Source organism: Protopterus annectens, chromosome 4.part1, assembly GCF_019279795.1.
Source record: "Protopterus annectens isolate FY-2018-M chromosome 4.part1, PAN1.0, whole genome shotgun sequence".
NCBI classification, from domain to species: Eukaryota; Metazoa; Chordata; order Ceratodontiformes; family Protopteridae; genus Protopterus; species Protopterus annectens.
The window spans coordinates 71,278,016-71,297,688 of record NC_056734.1 but is presented as its reverse complement, the minus strand read 5'-3'; the positions used below and the strand labels follow the sequence as shown (position 1 = coordinate 71,297,688).

At 40.1% G+C, this 19,673-nt stretch overlaps 1 protein-coding gene across 2 annotated transcripts in view; it reads left to right on the top strand.

Moving 5' to 3' along the window:
* Window positions 1-1,196: 1,196 nt before the first annotated feature.
* The window catches only part of ZBBX (zinc finger B-box domain containing), a 2,136,907-nt gene continuing 2,118,430 nt past the window's right edge, over window positions 1,197-19,673 (top strand). The window contains exon 1 of one of the 2 annotated variants that reach the window (XM_044069997.1): window positions 1,197-1,344. The gene's annotated coding sequence lies outside the window, so the exon portion shown is untranslated. Of the gene's footprint in view, window positions 1,356-19,673 lie in introns of both variants that reach the window. The other variant, XM_044069996.1, reaches the window with a different exon arrangement.

Genomic DNA, 19,673 nt, shown 5'->3' with positions numbered 1-19,673 from the left:
TCCAAAGATTACCACAAAAATGGTAGGAAAAAGATTGCAGATGTAAAATAAAGCAAAAGAAAACTATTCTAAGAGAAAAACGAAGACTATAAAGGCTTAATAAGAGAAAATATCCAAACAAATTTACACTTAGCTGAGACTGCTGGCTTGGCACGTCTTGAAAAGTACACAGCAAACGAGATCTAGAGAAAGGAGAAAAGAGACACTATGGGCAGGACTTAGCTCGAGAGTTTTTGGCTGGCGCAAGCTTTTATCTTGGCCAAGTCGGTTCCGATGTCAGAACTGAAGTCCTATCAGTAAGGAATGCATGAAGATTTACAACATCAGATTTACTAAATAATTCAAATCCTTCAGAAAATGCATGATTTTGCAAAACGTAATATTGTACTTTTTGGCCGCAGGTGTGGTGTGCGTGCGTCTTCTGTGGAAGGTTGGGCGCCGGGCTGGCAACTCAACACCGTAAAACTCCACTACCAATGTTCTGCGGACCATTGTTCTGCTGTGGCAACCCCTAACCGGGATAAGCCGAAAGAAAAATATAACAATATTTAAAAATTGTCCTTGATTTTGGCGTTTGTCCTCCCATTGTTTTTGTCTGCTCAGATTTCTTAGGGGCGTTCTCCCACCCTAGCTAGTTCTAAAGAAGGAGGAGATTAAGGGAAGGTTAGGTGCCAGACTCCCCCCCCCCCCCAAAAAAAAACAATATTTACTGAAATACACTCCGCATGAATTTATATTACCCGAAATGTGAATTGTTGGTTGTAGCTTATACGTGAAAAGTATAATATTACAGGACAAGCTCAAAGGGGTTTCACCGTCACATAGCTCTCAACCTTCCAATCTCCAAAAATGAGGAACACTAGCCCTCATAAATGTGGAGCAAACGTGCAACATGCGGAACATGAAGGCTTACTAACAACTAAAACATACTGGTTTTACTTTTTAAAAATATATTTTAATGAATATAATTCACTTCAATTTACCATGGATATTAATAAAAAAAAATCCTAACACTAAACATATGACACACCCTTTCAATGTGGAACTTTGAGGAACATGTACTTTTAAGACTCCAAATGCGGTACGTTCCTCATAATGAGGTACACTCGAGAAGTATGTTCTCAATCACCGACATTCCGACAGTAACTAAGGCCCGCTTTAACGTCGGCTCGGCAAAAAACGGAAAGCAAATGACTGCACGCGTTTGCTCGGGTTGCCTAGGTGTTTGATTCAAATGTTGCTAGGAAACGACGCAACCGAACCAACAGCGAACATTCACGTTTTCTTGAACGCAACATGTAAATCACAATTTTTTCACTAGAGGCTACGCATCTTTAGAAAAAGGTACAGAAGAAGTAAGTTACTGTATGCCTTCCGCATTTCTAGATTAGTAGGTTAAAAGCAAAATAAACTGCGTTTAAAAGTAAAAAATTTGGTGCCAGAATAAGGTTGCTTGCGTCTATTTGTTTTCAGTGCCTTTGCTGTTTCGTAGGACATCTCCGTGAAATGTTTCCTGCATTTAACATGCCATTTATTCATGTTAAACAAACAGAATCAGTACCTTATAAAATAAGATTTAATAATTTCAAACTGTTATAGATGTACAGCTGGTCTTCTGAAGCATCTAAGAACCTTTATCTGTGTCACTAGGTAGGTGCAGGTAGAGTAGTGATAACTGAAATATGCCTGTTTGGGTAAAATTTTTCCTTGCTGCTGAGTCTGCAGCGTCCTAGTGTTAACGGCAACGGTCCACGGAAAGATCGCTAGTTGGGTTAGAAAATGCATCTTGTAGCCCTGGAACTAAATGCGTTGCCCAAGTCCATTGACACCACCGTAGGGAATGATTGTTGCAGGTTGATTTACATTTCTTAAAGAACAAGGCATCTGCTTTACTAATTAATAAATATTTATATTAAGATCAACCTTTTTTATTTTTGTACAGTTTCGCTGCACTTTTATCAATCCAAGCCTATCTACACCCTACTCAACAGCTCTCAACCTTTACTCTCTACATTGCGTTTGTTTATATTAGGCCACACCACGATGCGTACTAGCAAGCTCCGCCTCCTGGTGCCGTGGACTGACATTGCACTTATAATTACTTAACTAAAATAATGTTTTTTAAGTTGCACTGAACGAAATGAGAGAGATTAAAAAGAACGTCTTAATGTCCATCGCCCCCCCCCCCCCCCTTCACCACCACCGGCCACTACTATCAAGGTATGGAAACTTAAAATTGTGTATTAGCAGGGGATACACAGGGGTCAGTAGCCCCTTTGCTGGACGTGTGGAGTCTTTTACTCTCATAAGTCAGCAATGCCCGATATTAGAATTTCAGATATTTTTACTTAATCTTTCTTAAACGTTTTGGTCTTCACAGAATAAGAATAACGTTTAAAAGTAACTACCACACTTAAATGCCTAGTATTCACGTAGAAAGCTGAAGGCTTTTTACAAGGGGGACCCACCCAGAAAATAGGGACAGATTTTAATTATTGCTCTTGGAAACGAGGCTTGCAGGATAGACATGGCAGATTTTCTACAATTAAACTCTATACGATCATTTGTTATGGGAGGTCAGTTCTGTAGGGATCCATTTTGGGGCCCAATTTACTCAGTATTTATGCCTTAAAATTTCTAGTGGGATTTTTATATTAATTGCTGCCATGCTGATAATTTAAAACTGGGGTAGATACATAACAAATCGGAAGACTTGAAGTTGCATACAGGACCGGGCAAGTTGTATAGTTGAGCTAAAGCATGCAATACAGTAATTAATTCAGAAAAAAAGCAAAAATATGTGACCTTTGGTTGCTCTAGATTTAACAATTATTATGCTCAGCAGCAGTAATATTGAACGGGTGCATATTTTTAAGAATCCGAATACATGGGGAGATGATGAATTAATTTTTGGCCATCTTACCGTGAGTGTAAAAAGGAATATACGAAATTCATAGGCTTACTAAGGTATATCATATCCAGATGTAGTGAAGTGAAAAAGACCATTTATAATAATCTTAAAAGATCTAGGCTAGATTATGGTAATATTTGATTGCTCCAATTTGAGAATCAGATTAGAAGGCATTCAGAGGCGCACCAGAATGATAAAATGTTTATAAGTAAAGACGTATGGATAGGTTTCATAGTCTGGAACTCTCTTCTGTGAACTGTAGGTTTAGTTATGGAAATATAATTCAGGTGTAGACAGCAACTAAGGATCAATTCCTCTTTAAAAAACTGGGACTGAAAAGAGAAGGCAGAGATGAAATCAAATTATTAAGAGCATTCAAGAGAAACAATAAAAACAGCTGGTACTATGGGGATGGGGAAATACTGTTGAAATAAGATATGTAATGTATTAAAACATGAAATGTGAGTATTTTTAGGAAGATAATTGAATTACATGCCAAGGTATGCTATGAAGAATGACAGGCTATAACACCTTTCAGCCTGTGCCTGAAATGTTATTGCACTATACTGTATTGTACATAGGAATTTCTGCTCCTTCATAAAGTAGGCTTGCCCACAGTCCGCTAGACACGGTTTATGAAGTGTTATAGTGTGTTAATTTAGAAACTGGTTAAGGAACTGAAAGAGTTTGATGATGGATAGATGAAACAGTGTAATGAAAGAAGAAAAACTGCAACTCTTGGACTACCTTATGAAACTGTTTTGAGGTGATACTCTTTTAATATCTCCTTCGTAGCCCTAACACTGTAAAATTTCTATCCCCTTTTACACAATAAATCTTCCTGCCATTCCTCTTTAATTTCCTTCCTACCTTAATCCTCACTTTAAATCTCAGTTTCTTTCTGACCTTCTCACTGTATCCATCTTCTTCAAATACTCTCCACAACTACCTATACACAGGTTCTGTGTCGGTAACTGCCCTAGTATTTTTAATCCCACGATCCCTGACTCATCAGCTGTACAATGCCTCTCTCTCCTGCGTCTAGCTTTAACTACTATCTACCTACCAGCTGTTTTGCAGTCCTTACCTTGGTTTTATGTATTCTTAACAACTATACCTTATCTATGTCATGTAAGTCATATCTAATGCCTACTTGTCACCTATATTTGAACATAAGCTGTTTGCATACTAAAAGTTTTATACTTGAAATTTCCTGTGTAATGTCAGCACAGAAGAAATGTCTGTTTTATCTTTGTATAGTTTCACTACAGAGCGATTATCTGTTTGTATCTAGATGTCTTCAAAACTATCTGTGTAATGTATCTTCGTAAAATAATTGTTTTCAAATGAGTGTCTTAAATGTATCTGTTGGAGTTTTTCTCCTCAGTCCTCCACTTAAAATGGGCTTTGTCCAGTTGGACTATCCAGGTCAATAAAAACAAGTAAGTAAATAAAAATAATGAAATAAATATCAGGAGAGCATGAGTTTTGTAGTCATATTGTGGGAAAGATCTACATTACTTATGTTAGTATGCAGTGTTTATATGATAGTAGGGTATTAGAAGTGCAAATATCTTAATATGCAATGTAATGGGTAGTGTGGCATTTTCTTTCTTGTTTTACTGTTGACTATAAATAAATGCAGTAGTAACATTTTTGGAGTGAATATCTATGGTTGAAAATGGTAGTTGTTTCAGTGCAGTATAACTGTGTGCAGCATCTGTAAAACACTGTGGTAAAATGGCAGCCTGTATGTGACAATTCATCTATTGCAGTACAAGACATAAGGCCCTGTATGTATATTTTGTGTATGTAATGTGCAGTGACTGTAATGGTGAGAGTTGAGAGAAAAGCTTTTTTTGAGAAATGTACTTTTGCATTTCGCTAAATAATATTTAAGGATCTTAGGACACTGTCTCACAGAACTATATTTATTCCAGGCAGGAATATATGTCATTTATGCATTTGTGGAGGCTTGGTAATATGCAGCGTAACTCCCCATACGTACTGTGGGGATGTGAAATTGTGTGAAACCAGTTTCCTATTGATCAGAAGGCTGAAGGCTCTGTTCACACACCCGGGGTCTGATATTAGAGTATATTGGTAGTTGGATGGTACAGAAGTGTCATTAAACCTAAGTACCAGAAGCATATATGGCAATTAAAAAGGATGCTAAAGATGTTAAAGAGCTGATAGTATTTGACAAAGAAATGTTGGGACAGAGTATTTTTATGAAAATTCTACAGTGCCATATTTGCAATATATAATGTATAAAATAACTCTTACACATAGGTTCATAGGTTGGTACTAGGCTATCGGCCCTAGGGCCTATACAAGCCTAGTCATAACATTTCCTGGCTATTTTTTTCCCAGGAATTTTACTTCCCTGGTCCACTGTCTAGCAGGGTGACTGACGTGATACCTGGGATGAATTTCCTATCTCCCATCTAGTCGTCAAGGTTCCTTTTGAAGAGGGCCAAAGATGTGCTCTGCTTGACATGAATGGGGAGTCTCTGGGACGGGACTATCCCTCCAGCATGTTTTGTTCATTGTGATGACAAGGTTTAGATCCCTGGAGTGTGTGGCTCTGAGGGACTGGGATTTCTTTATGTGTAGCATGTCCAACAGCTCTGGGTTTGACATGGCCTTGTATGTTAAGCAGAGATCGCCTCTGAGTAGACTATATGCGACAAGAGTATAGCTGGAGTGTTTTTAGATGGTCAGCACAGGGCATCTGCTTTAAGCTTGTGATTCTTTTAGTGAAGTATTTATGCGGCCTTTCCAGCTGTTGCAGATGTCTTGTGAGGTATATACCAAACGGGGCATTGTACTCCATAATGGGTCTAATGAGGGATGAGTACAGTGGGACAATGACCTCCTTTTTCCTGGATGAAAAGCCCTTAGTAATGAGATGTGCCACATAGAAGGATTTCTTGGCTGTTGTGGCGATGTGGTTATCGAAGGTGAGACCACTGTCTGTGTCCTTAAGTCTCTTATCACACTTTCGGTGTTTAGTGTACTGCCACTTATGTGGTAATTAGGTTTTTCCCAAAGGGGATAACTATACATTTCTTGGCATTGAGCTTGAGCCCATGGCTCTGGCACCAAGCATCTGTCTCTGTATGGCCATTTTGTAGGATATCCACATAATTTGGGGATTCGATAATGGCTCCCAGTTTGCAGTCATCTGTGAACTTTATTACCCAGACTCCCTTGGTGTTGACCTGTACTTCGGAGAAGTAGATGCCAAACAAGAGCGGTCCCAGGACTGAACACTGAGGTACTCCACTTGTCACTTGTATGGAGCTGGATTTGGAGTCGGCTACTTTTACAAGTGTGGGTTATGTCAGTAAGCCAGTTTGCGAGCCATCGAGTGACGTAGGCATTAATGCCCAGCTTAGTAAGTTTGTCTATGATTTCAGAGTGGGAAATGGTGGCGAAAGCCTTGGCGAGGTCCAGATAGGCTGTGTGGATCGTCTTACCCTCGTCCACGGCTCTGGAGACTGATTCGAAGAAGTCAATCGGGTTGAGGAGACAAGATCAGCCCTTCACGAAACCAAACTGGGTGGGGTCCAGTGTTTTTAGGTTGCCAATGTCTTTGTTTATAAGTTCCGTGATAATGTGTTCCATGGCTTTGCAGATCAGGCTCGTTAGGCTGATGGGACGATAGTTCCTGGGGTCCAGGGTGGACCCCTCCCTTGTGGAGTGAGATAACTGTAGCTGTGCGCCACTAATTGGGCACGAAGCCTGAGGTGAGGCTATGATTAAACATGACACTTGGGTGAGGTGCCAGTTCATTTTGTAGTTCATGTAATACACAGTCCGGGATGTCGTCTGGTCCCATAGATGCTGTATTCTTAGCTTTGGAGAGTGCATTTTTTACCTGTGTGGCAGTGATTATCGGCATTTAGCAGTCTTTTGATATTGAGATGGGTCCTTTAGGGGGTGAGAGGGGGGTGAAATTGGCACTGAATCGATCTGCTAGGATATTGGCAATATCCTTGGGATCAGTATATTTAGTGTCATTTTGTTGTAGCTCAGAGCATATCTGAATATTGCCATTTAGATTCTTGACATAACTATAGAATGCCTTGTGGTTGTCCTTAGAATCTTTGGCAATTTTATTTTCATAACTAGCTTTTGAGGATTTTATAAGGGATCTCGGCTTCTTACTGAGGCTGGTAAGGGAGTTTTTTGTATCCTGGGATTTTCTTTTTTTCTATAACAGTTTCTTCCTTCTGTTGTATAACTTGTTTATGGCAGGGGACCACCAGATTGGCTTCCTTTTTTTGGAGGAGAGTATCTTGGTTCTATTTGGAGTGGCACGATTTATGCATGAGTGGATATGCTCGTACAGTGCCTTAATGTAGGATTCGGCAGTCAAACTTTCAGTTCCCGTCTGCATGGGTGTCGTGAAGTTTGTCACTTTTGACTTGAGTAGCATGAAGTTGGCTTTGGAGAAGTTTTTTATGGAGGTTTTTCTACTGGGGGGTGGGGGTGGGATGTGGACGTCAAAGGTGATTAGCTTATGGTCAGACCTGACCAACGAGGGGGTGACCGCTGGTGTGGAGCATCGATTTCCCATGTTGGTAATGACCAGGTCAAGGATATTTGAGCCCCTGGTGGGACTATGGATTAGTTGATCCAGGGCATTGGAATTTATGAATTCCAAGAACCGTTGGGCAAAGGTGTTGGTACCCGAGTAGTTTTCCCAATTAATGGCAGGGTAGTTGAAATCACCCAGTGTTAGGGTGTTAGGTTGTATCTTAATATTTTTCCGTATGTTTAGAAAGGTGTAGTGAAAATCTTGGGGCATGGTGGGGGATCTGTAGCAAGCTACAATTTGGATTGCAGTCTTACCTAGTGTTAGTTGTACCTATAATATTTCATATGCATTGTGTTGGGCAACTAGCCTGAAGGTGAGAATATCCTTTGTGAATATGGACACTCCACCATCTTTAGTGTTTCGGTCTTGGTTTGGTGGCCGAAAAGTGTGGTAAGAGTTGTAGCCTGGTATTGCAGGGGTGCTGTCTGGAGCCTTGAACCAGGTATCTGTTACTGCACAGATATTGACGTTCTCCATTTTTAGGAGTGCCTCGAGAGTGCGTTTTGAGGTTTAGACTTCTAGCATTGAGTAGCATAACCTTCAGATTTTGCGTGTTTTTATCTGTTACGGTGGTAGTTTTGTCATTTGAGCCTTGCCTAAAAAAGACACTATGGGGGTGGCAAGAGCCTTAGCCAGTAACCCGAATCCCAGGGGCGACAGGTACAGACCATCTCTGGCAAAGCATCATGGTTTGTCAATCATGTCATCCCAGGCAGACTGATACTGGCTCCCCTTTGAATGACACCAGAAACTTAGCCAATTGTTGAAGTCAATCATTTTGTCTTTATACTGTGGTATCATTCTGGGTGAAGGCAGGATGCTACTCAGGGCTACGGTCATACCTGCCTGGGCCACATGATCCGAGAGCTCTTCCATGTCTCTTTTCATGTAGTCCAGGGAGGTACATCTCAAGTCATTCACACCAACATGGCAATGACAGAGTCATATTTGTACTTGTGGACTGACTTGAGTGCACTGACTTGAGTGCATGCGTTATGTGGCCGACAGGCAGCTGACGGTAATTTTCTCCTTGTCCAGCCTGGTGAGTGGGACATCAGTGTGCCTGACTATGGAGTCACCTATGACTAAGGTGTTGGCTATGTTGTCTTGCCTTAGGGGCTGTTGTTGGGTGGCACACTGGTGTTTTGAGCTATATGTTACTTTGGTTGTGATTGGCGTTTGTTTGCGTATCGGCTTCGGAGGTCCTTGTTGCTTGGGCAGGTTAATGTTAAGGGCCTCCTCATATGTGGGTTTAGTGTTTCTATGTGTGGGTGTCAGTGATGCGGGTTTTGAAGGTCTATGTATTGCTTGAGGTATAGTGCAGATGTTAATCTTCTCTTCTTGACTGTCTAGCACAGTCTTGGTTGGAGAGAGCTTTGCTTCTAATTTGGCTATGTAAGTGCATCTCTCGTAGGTTGTAGTGTTGGGTGGTAGGAGGAGATGGTTGTCTGTGTACATGAGGCAATTGCTGCATTGTCCCAGTATGCCCAGGTTCACCAGGTGGACTGGAGAAATCACCAGACGCTGACCCTTGGACATGCCTGGTTCGGTGTTTCTTTTGTAGGGTACAAGAGCTGTTTTCCCTTTCCTTGGCAAGGTACTTTACAGTTATAGGCCGTTTAGTGCCTGTGATTACTTTCTCCCTATATACAAGGAGAGTTGGGTGCTTTTATCAGTTTAAGGCTTCCTAGTGCTTTCCTGCAGGTTATAGATCATGTGCTAGTCACAGGGATTCAGATTTTACTGCTACTACTGAGAAACCAGCTAGTTCTAAGGGAAAATTTGAAGAGCAGACTTTCTGGCGAAGGAATAGTTTAACCTTAGCCCTGCGATGCACAGAATCGTGCAAACACTCGTTTTTAAGCCAGAAAGTTGAAAGGGATAGAAATCAGCCCCAAATGGCCAATAAAATTACACTTTCAGAGCTGAAAACCACTCCTCTAGAGTTAGGCTGTACAATGCTCACTACTCTTACTAGTAAGCAGTAGGACCTCCCTCTACCACAGCAAGGTCTGGGATAGCTCTGAATACAGAAACTGAAGTCCTGATACCAGCAAAGCCTGGGATCTGGACTTATACTCGTTAGAAAGGGCGGGAAACAAACAAACAAGATAGTTTTTTTTTTTTTTTTTTGGTTAAAACAGGCTAAGCAATGGAAAAATACAGTAAATAAGCACAGAAAAGGCTAACACACTTGAGTTTGTAGCCCTAAACAGTAAATGCAATTTAAAACTTTCCAAAATTAGTAATTTAAACTTTAAAAATTAAGCAAGGCAAGTGCACAAACTGAAGAACGATTTAAAGGCAGAAGTAATAGTAGAATAAGTAGCTAGTCTACTTTTAAAGCTTTCTTGAGGTGCAGTTAACAAAAACTATCAAAACAGCAAAAAAATGGGCAGTTTAAGCCAAAAGTACTTGCAGTTAGCACAAAACGTCTCTCTCTCTCTCTCGTTTCTGGTGCTGTAATAGTCTGCAGGACGCCCAAACAGGATCTGCTGATCTAAAACAAGTTCAAATGCACACAAACATGTGTTTTTAAACCAAAAAGTTGAAAGGGATAGAAATCAGCCCCAAATGGCCAATAAAATTACACTTTGAAAGCTGAAAACCACTCCTCTAGCATTAGATAGGCTGTATAATGCTTACTACTCTCACTAGCAGTAGGACCTCCCTCTACCACAGCAAGGTCTGGAATAGCTCTGAATACAGAAACTGAAGTCCTGAAACCAGCAAAGCCTGGGATCTGGACTACAGTAAAAAAAGGCAGGAAATGAGCAAACAAGATAGTATTTTTTTTGTTTGTTTTTTTTTGTTAAAACAGGCCAAGCAATGGAAAAATACAGTAAATAAGCACACAAAAGGCAAACGCACTTGTGTGTAGCCCTAAACAGTAAATGCAATTTAAAACTTTCCAAAATTAGCAATTTAAACTTTAAAAATTAAGCAAGGCAAGTGCACAGACTGAAAAATGATTTAAAGGCAGAAATAACGGTAGAATAAGTAGCTAGTCTACTTTTAAAGCTTTCTTGAGAAGTGCACTTAACAAAAAAAATCAAAACCAGCAAAAACCGGGCAGTTTAAGCCAAAAGTACTTGCAGTTAGCACAAAAAGTCTCTCTCTCTCTCTCTCTCTCTCATTTCTGGTGATGTAGTAGTCTGCAGGACGCCCAAACAGGACCTGCTGATCTAAAACAAGCTGAATGGTATGCATTATTTTAAACATTATGCATTATTGCTGAACTTTTTAACTTTCACTGAAATCAATCCATTATATCAAGAAAGTTTATCTTCCACGTGCCATTCTTGTCTTTTTTTTCTGATATTCAGGTATATATTTATTTTTTGAAAGTAGAATTTTCAAGGTGCAGAATTCACTTAACACCTTTTTGGTGAGAGAATGTCATTTAAGCATAAACACTAGTAATGGTATCAGTAACAATATTTCATTCATTATGTAGAATGCCCAAACAAGTAAATAGTCCATCAGTAATAGAGATTGTAAGGAGTCTCTGTACTGGACCCCATAACAATGACCCTTACAGAGCACCTCCTCTCTCCAGAATGAATGAATTTCTGGGTACCCATCCAGTAATCAATGTTTGCCTTAAAGAAAACAAAGATGTCACTCTTTTTTTTTACAGGCAATGGAAGATTATTCCTGTGATAGGGGGAGCAGTGAGTAATGTGCCTCTCTGACATGTCTTAATTTTTTGTTGATGGAGAGCCATATCCTTAGTTTAGGTGTTTGTGGAGGTGTTGGAGGTCATGGAGAGTTAGGTCCTTAACAGCACGGAGGACAAGACCGTAATTACTATTCAGGAATCTATAAGAGACAGTGTACAGTAGTAGAGCATCAAGCTTGTTTTGGTAGGTAAGGGCCTTCATTTCTGTGATATTTTCATTTAGGAACCTCTGTGTTTTTTTGTTAATGTTTGACATATTTAAATTTAATTTAGTCCATGTGTAATAAATCTTTGGCTTGTATGGTTTGGTCATTGTAGTAATGTCATTGTAGTTATCTGATATCAGTTGCTGAGCAAATGACAGCACGTTTCCTATAGTCATCAGCAAATGGCTGGGTTAGTGATTTGGAGTTTTGCGAAGTAGATGCTGAACAGAAGAGGTCCTAGTACTGAACCCTGAGGCACTCCACTGGTCACCATTTTGTTTTCTGAGGTTGCATCTGCTACTTTAACTGTGTAGGTGCCATTTGTTAAGCCAGTTTGCTTTCCTCCTGACAGCATAATGGTCTACATTTAGGCCTTTAAGCTTACTTACAATTTCAGTATGAGGAATGGTATCAGAGGCCTTAGGCCAGATCAAGGCGTACTGTATGAAAGTTGTGACCACTATCTACACCTTCAGTGACTTTCTCAAAGAACTAGAAAAAGGTGTGCTGTAAATTCCAAAATTGCAGGAACATTTAACTACAATAGCACCGGATAGATCAGTATTTATTAAAAGGTTAGTTAGAGTTTAATGCTGTTGTCCCCTTAAACTTTGGGACTTCATCAGAACTAATTAAAAAACACCCCCCACACATAAAAATAATAAATCGGGTCTATGTCAGATTTGACTTTTCAGAAACTCCAAAAAAAAAAAAAGAAAAAAAATCAGAGAGACCATGAGATCGAGTTTCTGAAAACTCGAACATCAAAAAAAAAAAAAAAAAAAAAACCCCACAAAAATCTAAAGTTTTTACATTTTTGCAGGGGGTAAGCCCCCCTGGTACCCCATGTGGGGGGCTGCACTCCTACACCCCCTGCAGATTATATATACCAACTCCTAGATTGTACTACAGTGAGGAAAAGGGTGAATTTCCTGATCCTCGCTGTACTGCAATCTTCATTCAAAAGCTTCTAGTTTCTGAAAATTCGATCAACTGCTAGGGACCCACTAAATCACATGAATAATTAATTCATGACAAATGAAACAGCAGCCTTTTAAAATTATAAAAGCCTATTATAACAATGAGTGATCCGATAAAAACATTTGATATGCCTTTTTGAAAATGATAGAGTTTTAAATCACTTGGATAACAGAAATCAAGGAGGCACTGAGCGTTGTGGTAGATGTAACTGCTGTCAAGACGTTTATGAAGGAGACTGTGACCTACAGTGGATATAAAAAAACTTACACACCCCTGTTAAAATGCCAGGTTTTTGTGATATAAAAAATGAGATCACAATAAATCATTTAAACATTTTTCCCACCTTTAGTGTGACCTATAACCTGTACAATTCAGTTGAAAAACAAATCTGTTAAGGGAAAAAATATAAGGTGGTTGCATAAGTGTGCACATCCTCAAACTAATACTTTGTTGAAGCACCTTTTGATTTAATTACAACAGTCAGTCTTCTTGGGTACACACCTGCCATCAATTAAAGAGACTCTGATTAACCCCAAATAAAGTTCAACTGTCCTAGTAGGATTTTCCTGACATTTACTCAGTTGCCTGCTACAGCAAACGCCATGGTTCGTAGACCGCTTACAAAGCATCACAGGGATCTCATTGTTGAAAGGTATCAGTCAAGAGAAGGGTACAAAAAATCTTTCACAGCGTTGGATATACCATGGAACACAGTGAAGACAGTCATCAAAAAGTGGAGAAAATATGGGATAACAGTAACACTGCAAAGAACTGGACGTCCTTCCAGAATTGATGAAAAGACAAGACGATAACTGGTCAGGGAGGCTGCCAAGACACCTACAGCAACACTGATGGAGCTGCAGGAATTTCTGGCAAGTATTGGTTATGTACTACATGTGACAACAATCTCACGTATTCTCCATATGTTTCGACTGTGGGGTCAGGTTGCAAGATGGAAGCCTTTTCTTACACAGAAAAACATCCAGGCCCGGCTAAAATTTGCAAAACAATACATCAGGCCTCCCAAAAGCATGTGGAAAAATATGTTATGGTCTGATGAGACCAAGGCTGAACTTTTTGGGCACAATTCCAAAAGGTACGTTTGACACAAAAACAACACTTCACATCACCAAAAGAACACCATTCTCACGGTGAAGCATGGTGGTGGCAGTATCATGCTTTGGAGTTGCTTTTCTTCAGCTGGAACTGGGGCTTTAGTCAAGGTGGAGGGAATTATGAACAGTTCGAAATACCAGTCACTTTTGGCCCCAAACCTTCAGGCATCTGCTAGAAAGCTGAAGATGGAGGAATTTCACCTTTCAACACAACAATGACCCCAAGCATACATCCAAATCAACAAAAGAATGGCTTCACCAGAAGAAAATTAAAGTTTTGGAATGGCCCAGCCAGAGCCCAGACCTAAATCCAATAGAAAATCTGTGGGGTGACCTGAAGAGGGCTGTGCACAAGAGATGTCCTCGCAATCTGACAGATTTGGAGCACTTTTGCAAGGAAGAGTAGGCAAATATTGCCAAGTCAAGATGTGCCATGCTGATAGACTCCTACCCAAGAAGACTGAATGCTGTAATTTAAATGAAAAGATGCTTCAACAAAGTATTAGTTTAAGGGTGTGCACACTTATGCAACCAACGTATTGTACGTTTTTATAATATTTCCCCTAACAGATTTTTGTTTTTCAATTGAATTGTGCAGGTTATAGGTCACATTAAAGGTGGGAAAAGTTTTGAAATTATTTATTGTGGTCTCATTTTTTATATCGCAAAAACCTGGCATTTTAATAGGGGTGTGTATACTTTTTATATCCACTGTAAATACATGCACTCAGAAAATTCCTGTTAAACTTCAGGGTGCTGCATAAAATAGTCATGTATATTGCAAAATATTCAAGTTGTCCATTTTTTTTAGGTAAAACTGAAAGAACTTTAAAGAAAATAATCTATGAACACAAATGTGATATATACAGAAAATGTGTTAGTCTGTACATGCATTCTGAACTTTGCATTGGATTTAATAGATTTAACTTTGCAAGCATTGAAAAACAAATGACATTAACCCTATGGGGGTAGTTGGGAAACTAAATTTGAGTATACAGAGTTGTTTTCACAAGTAAAACACAGTGTTACAATTTCCCATGGGCTAAATGAACAGAGTTGTTTTCGCAAATAAAACTCAATGTTACAACTCCCCCGTGGGCTAAATGAATAGAGTAACTCAAGCAAGGCTAGCCAGCCAGTATAAGTAAACCTTATCTTAAAGTCCTACAGGAATGAGTCTCAACAAAAGGACCAAAAAACAAAGTCACTCGTGAACCTTGGCTACATCATATATGTCAGTGATAAGAAAATAGACCACATGTCCATTTAAGCAAAAGTAAAGTCCGGTAATAACTGCCACACAGGTAAAAAATGCACTCTCCAAAGCTAAGAATACAGCATCCATGGGACCAGATGACATCCCGGGCTGTGTACTACATGAACTACAATATGAACTGGCACCTCACCTAAGTGTCATGTTTAATCATAGCCTCACCTCAGGTTTCATGCCCACTGAGTGGCGCAGAGCTACAGTTATCCCACTCCACAAGGGGGGATCCACCTTGGATCCCGGAAACTACCGTCCCATCAGTCTGACGAGCCTTATCTGCACGGCCATGGAGCGTATTATCATGGAACTTATAAACAAAGACATTGGCAACCTTCAAACACTGGACCCCACCCAGTTTGGGTTCGTGAAGGGACGATCTTGTCTCCTAAATGTGATTGACTTCTTCAAATTAGTCTCCAGAGCCATGGACAAGGGTAAGGTGGTCCACACAGCCTATCTAGATCTTGCCAAGGTCTTTGACACCATCCCCCACTCTGGAATCATAGATAAACTTACAAAGCTGGGCATTAATCCATACGTCACCCAATGGGTTGCTAACTGGCTTACTGATAGAACCCACACTGTCAAAGTAGCTGACTCCAAATCCAGCTCCAGACAAGTGACAAGTGGAGTACCTCAGGGTTCAGTCCTGGGACTGCTCTTGTTTGGCATCTACTTCTCTGAAGTACAGGCCAACACTAAGGGACTCTGGCTAACAAAGTTCGCAGATTACTGCTAACTGGGAGCCATTATTGAATCCCCAGAGGATGTGGATACTCTACAAAAGGGCCTTACAGAAACAGATGCTTGGTGCCAGAGCCATGGGCTCAAGCTCAATGCCAAGAAATGTATAGTTATCCCCTTTGGGGAAAAAAACATGTACCCTTGAATTACCATATAGGTGACAGTACATTAAACACTGAAAGTGTGATAAGAGACTTAGGGACACGTGGACAGTGGTCTCACCTTCAATAACCACATCGCCACAACAGTCAGGAAATCCTTCTATGTGGCACACCTCATCACCAAGGGCTTTTCATCCAGAAAAAAGGAGGTCATTGTCCCACTGTACTCCTCCCTCGTTAGACCCATTATAGAATACAATGCACCGTTTGGTATGTACCTCTCAAGACATCTGCAACAACTGGAAAGGCCGCAGAAATACCTCACTAAAACAATCACAGGCCTAAAGCAGATGCCCTAGGCTGACTGCCTTAAAAAACCTCCAGCTATACTCTGTCGCATATCATCTACTCAGAGGCGATCTCTGCTTAACATACAAGGCCATGTCAAACCCAGAGCTGTTGGACATGCTACACTTAAAGAAATCCCAATCCCTCAGAGCTACACGCTCCAGGGATCTAAACCTTGTCATCACAATAAACAAAACATGTTGGAGGGATAGGTTCCTGACCCAGAGACTCCCCAGACTCTGGAATAGATTGCCCATACATGTCAAGCAGAGTGCCTCTTTGGCCGTCTTCAAAAGAAACCTTGACGATTGGATGGGAGAAAGGAAATTCACCCCGGGGATCACGTCAGTTGCCCTGCTAGACAGGGGTCCAGGGAAGTAAATAGTGTGGGAAGAAATAGCCAGGGAATTGTTATGGCTAGACTTGTATAGGCCCTAGGGCTGATACCCTAGTACCAACCTATGAACCTGTAAATCACTGCATGCCTTAACAATAGAGGAACACAGTACAAGTCAGCTAAACTAGATACCATAAAATGAACGTAATAAATTCTAAACAAGGAAGAGTACTAAAAACAAAATAGAATAAGAATATGCATAAGGAAATAACCAGACTATAAAAGTATGGCTCAGGTCCAGAATCCGGACCCAGACAGTTGTACAAATGATGACCAATCCTTAACAACTAACACACCAACACTAAGAACCAACATGGCCAGTCTGAAAAAATAAAATTTATTTTTATTTGTTGCATTTGGTTCAGGAAGTTTGACTGGGACAAAAAAACTTTTCATTGGTGCCCTGGGGAGAAGATCTCCAGCAGTTACAGTAAAACAAATTGCAAAACATTTTATAATACTATAACATATTGACTTATCTCAAGTAAAATGCAGTTTGACATGAAAGTTAAAGGAAATTATAAAGTCAAGTTACAAAGCATGTTATAATACAGCAGTGAAAAACATAAGTCCAATAATGACACTAATTGAGCATATAAGTATCAGAAGTTGTATCAGGTTTTGCAGGACATAAATCATGGTAGTACTTGATATAAATATAGACAGTGTAGAAACTGGCTGTAGGTAATTTGATCATTTTGACTAATGTCTTTTCCATGGGCCATCTTTGTCCATGTGTGTGTGTGTCTATCTATTTTTTCACCAGATTAAAGGTGTGAAAATGGGGTTTGCAGGCAGAGGACAGGATATGGGAAAATAATACAGGAATATGCAGGAGGGTGGTGGGAAAATCCCATAGCTATCCCCAACGTAATTGTACACACATTTTTTACTTTAGAGAGTCACCATACCAGAGATGGGTGACAGCAAAAGAATAATGTATGGCTAATTGGACCAAATCAAGTGTGTCAAGATGTCACTTAGCAAAAGTTGAGAGCTGTGTTTGGGGCATATCTTTTGGTGGGACAGGTGCCCATTTTTTATTTTTTGGGAGAGAGAGTAATGTTGTGAAACATGCTTAGGAATGAGAATATCAGGTAGGTAGAGTAGGCTAGGAAGAATATGCTAGCATACAGGACATACAAGGCAGACTGGGATGGTGATGTAGACAAAAGGTTGGGAGACACCATTATTGGGGAAAGATAGGGGCATCAGAGATGCACCCACATCCAACTTGAGAACAGTGAGAATCTAGTCCTCGACCTCAGAACTGTCATCAGTGTCTCCTGCAGTAGCTCCCTGGCACAATACCAAATGTGACATTGTCTTTGCAGTGATATGCAGAATCTTTTCAACCCTGCCGATAATTGCACCAAAGCCCCTCTCCATGATATCCTCCACCAGCCCTGTTAGTTCTTGCTGGGTGACAAACCTGCCACCTCCACTGCTACTGGAGGATACCACTACACCAGCAGCTGAGGCAGAGCTATCTGTCTCAGCTGGAGAAGTTAGGACAGGGTTGTGGAAGCAACACTGACAGGTTGTGAACCCAAAGTGTTGAGTGTCTGTTCTGCCATCTGTGTAGGTATGGCGTGCAGAGCTGCAGTTGTTGGCCTACCCCTCTGTGCTGTCGGTCATTTATTTTTCAGCAGCAAGGTATGCAAACAGCAGATTAATAAATTATAATTCCCCCTCCAAAAAAAATGAGAGATATAGGATGGGGTGGAGATAATTATACATGACATGTCAAAGTACTGTATTTTTCCTGTAAACTTTGGCAATACATGAACAAATATAATTTACTATTGTACACCTTTGCTATATCCATATATGATGGAACGGTATTAATGTGTCTTAAAATAAACAAATATCACTGCTACAGTACAACAAAGAGTAGCCTTTATTTTCCTGTGATGGATAAGCAGTATACATTCAAATGTAATAATTGCAATTACCTTAATTGAATTGTACCCAACATATTTATTGTTGTTAATATTTTATAAATAGTAATAACTTCTTATGGTTACTGAACCATCACACATTTAATCTGATGTTCTCATTGCCTAATGCAAGCAACAAGATTTATTGGGGAAGCCATGCATGGTTGAGGTCAAGGTTGAGGTACGCCTGATCAAGATGCTACTGATTGAGGGAATGAAATGAGATTTCTGGATTGAATTTAGACCATGTGTCTCTCTCGTAGGCGAGTTAATCTCCCGTAGTGCGCCTCACTGTTTGCATCCATTTCCTCTGTAGCTGTAAAGTACAAAAAAGAAAAGTATATGAAAGCATAATGAGTTCCTGCATTGACTGGCTATATGATTAATGCCATATCATAGACAGGTTATGGGTCAGTGTATGTACACAATTGAGGGGTGTTTGCAGTCCTACATTCAGCCTCCCATCGGTTTAGGAGGTCCTGCTTGTATTTCTATATCATGGATGACTTTGTTCCCCAGTGTGTGGAATGCCAGTTGCACTGTAGACGGCCTTGGCTAATCTATTCCAAGTCTCAGCCCTGTACTGAGACACGGAATGATCCCCATGCAGCAGCCTATGGCTGTATATCTTCACAAAGAGTGTCACAAATATCCTGGACTCCTCAACACAGCACATTTGAGCTTTAAATTTATCACCATTCTCTCCCTCACCAACGATGTCTGCAAAAGTCAAGCTAACAAAATCTGCCTGAATTGATGCCCAATTCAGATCTTGCATGTAACTGGTATTGTGCAAAGACACACAGCCTTGCCAACTGCATTTGCGCATTTGAAAGCAGATGGATTCCTTGGCAGACATATTGGCAATACCTATATCACATAGCAGTAAAGGTGTGAAGCATAGCATTGAGCTTTACCAAGTTCCAGTGATCAACAATGGAATGCTTAATGGCATGGCTTTTAATCCTTGCAGTTTGGAAGAAGAAAGAGGATGAATTGTGATATATTGTGATGTTTGGGATTATACAATGTTTAAAATATTATTGTACCAGCTGGGAATAAAACCCGTGGAATAAAGCATGCAAAAAAATTGAAACTTATCAATTGACATTGTCACAGAAGAACTACTTTTCAAGCATGGAAATTGGGCATACACTAATTTAAAAATGCATGGAGATACATTTAGAGATGTATCTGGTTTTAATTAGTTCAGGGAATGCATTCCTGTATAAAAGTCAGTATTTCCGTTTATAAATATATTTCATATGGCTGCAGTTGAATGAGCTGAGTAATACAAGTTGGGGGGTATGTTACATACATACTTTAGAAGACATAACTGTCCTAAACACACAGTTAGGATATGTGATGAGTC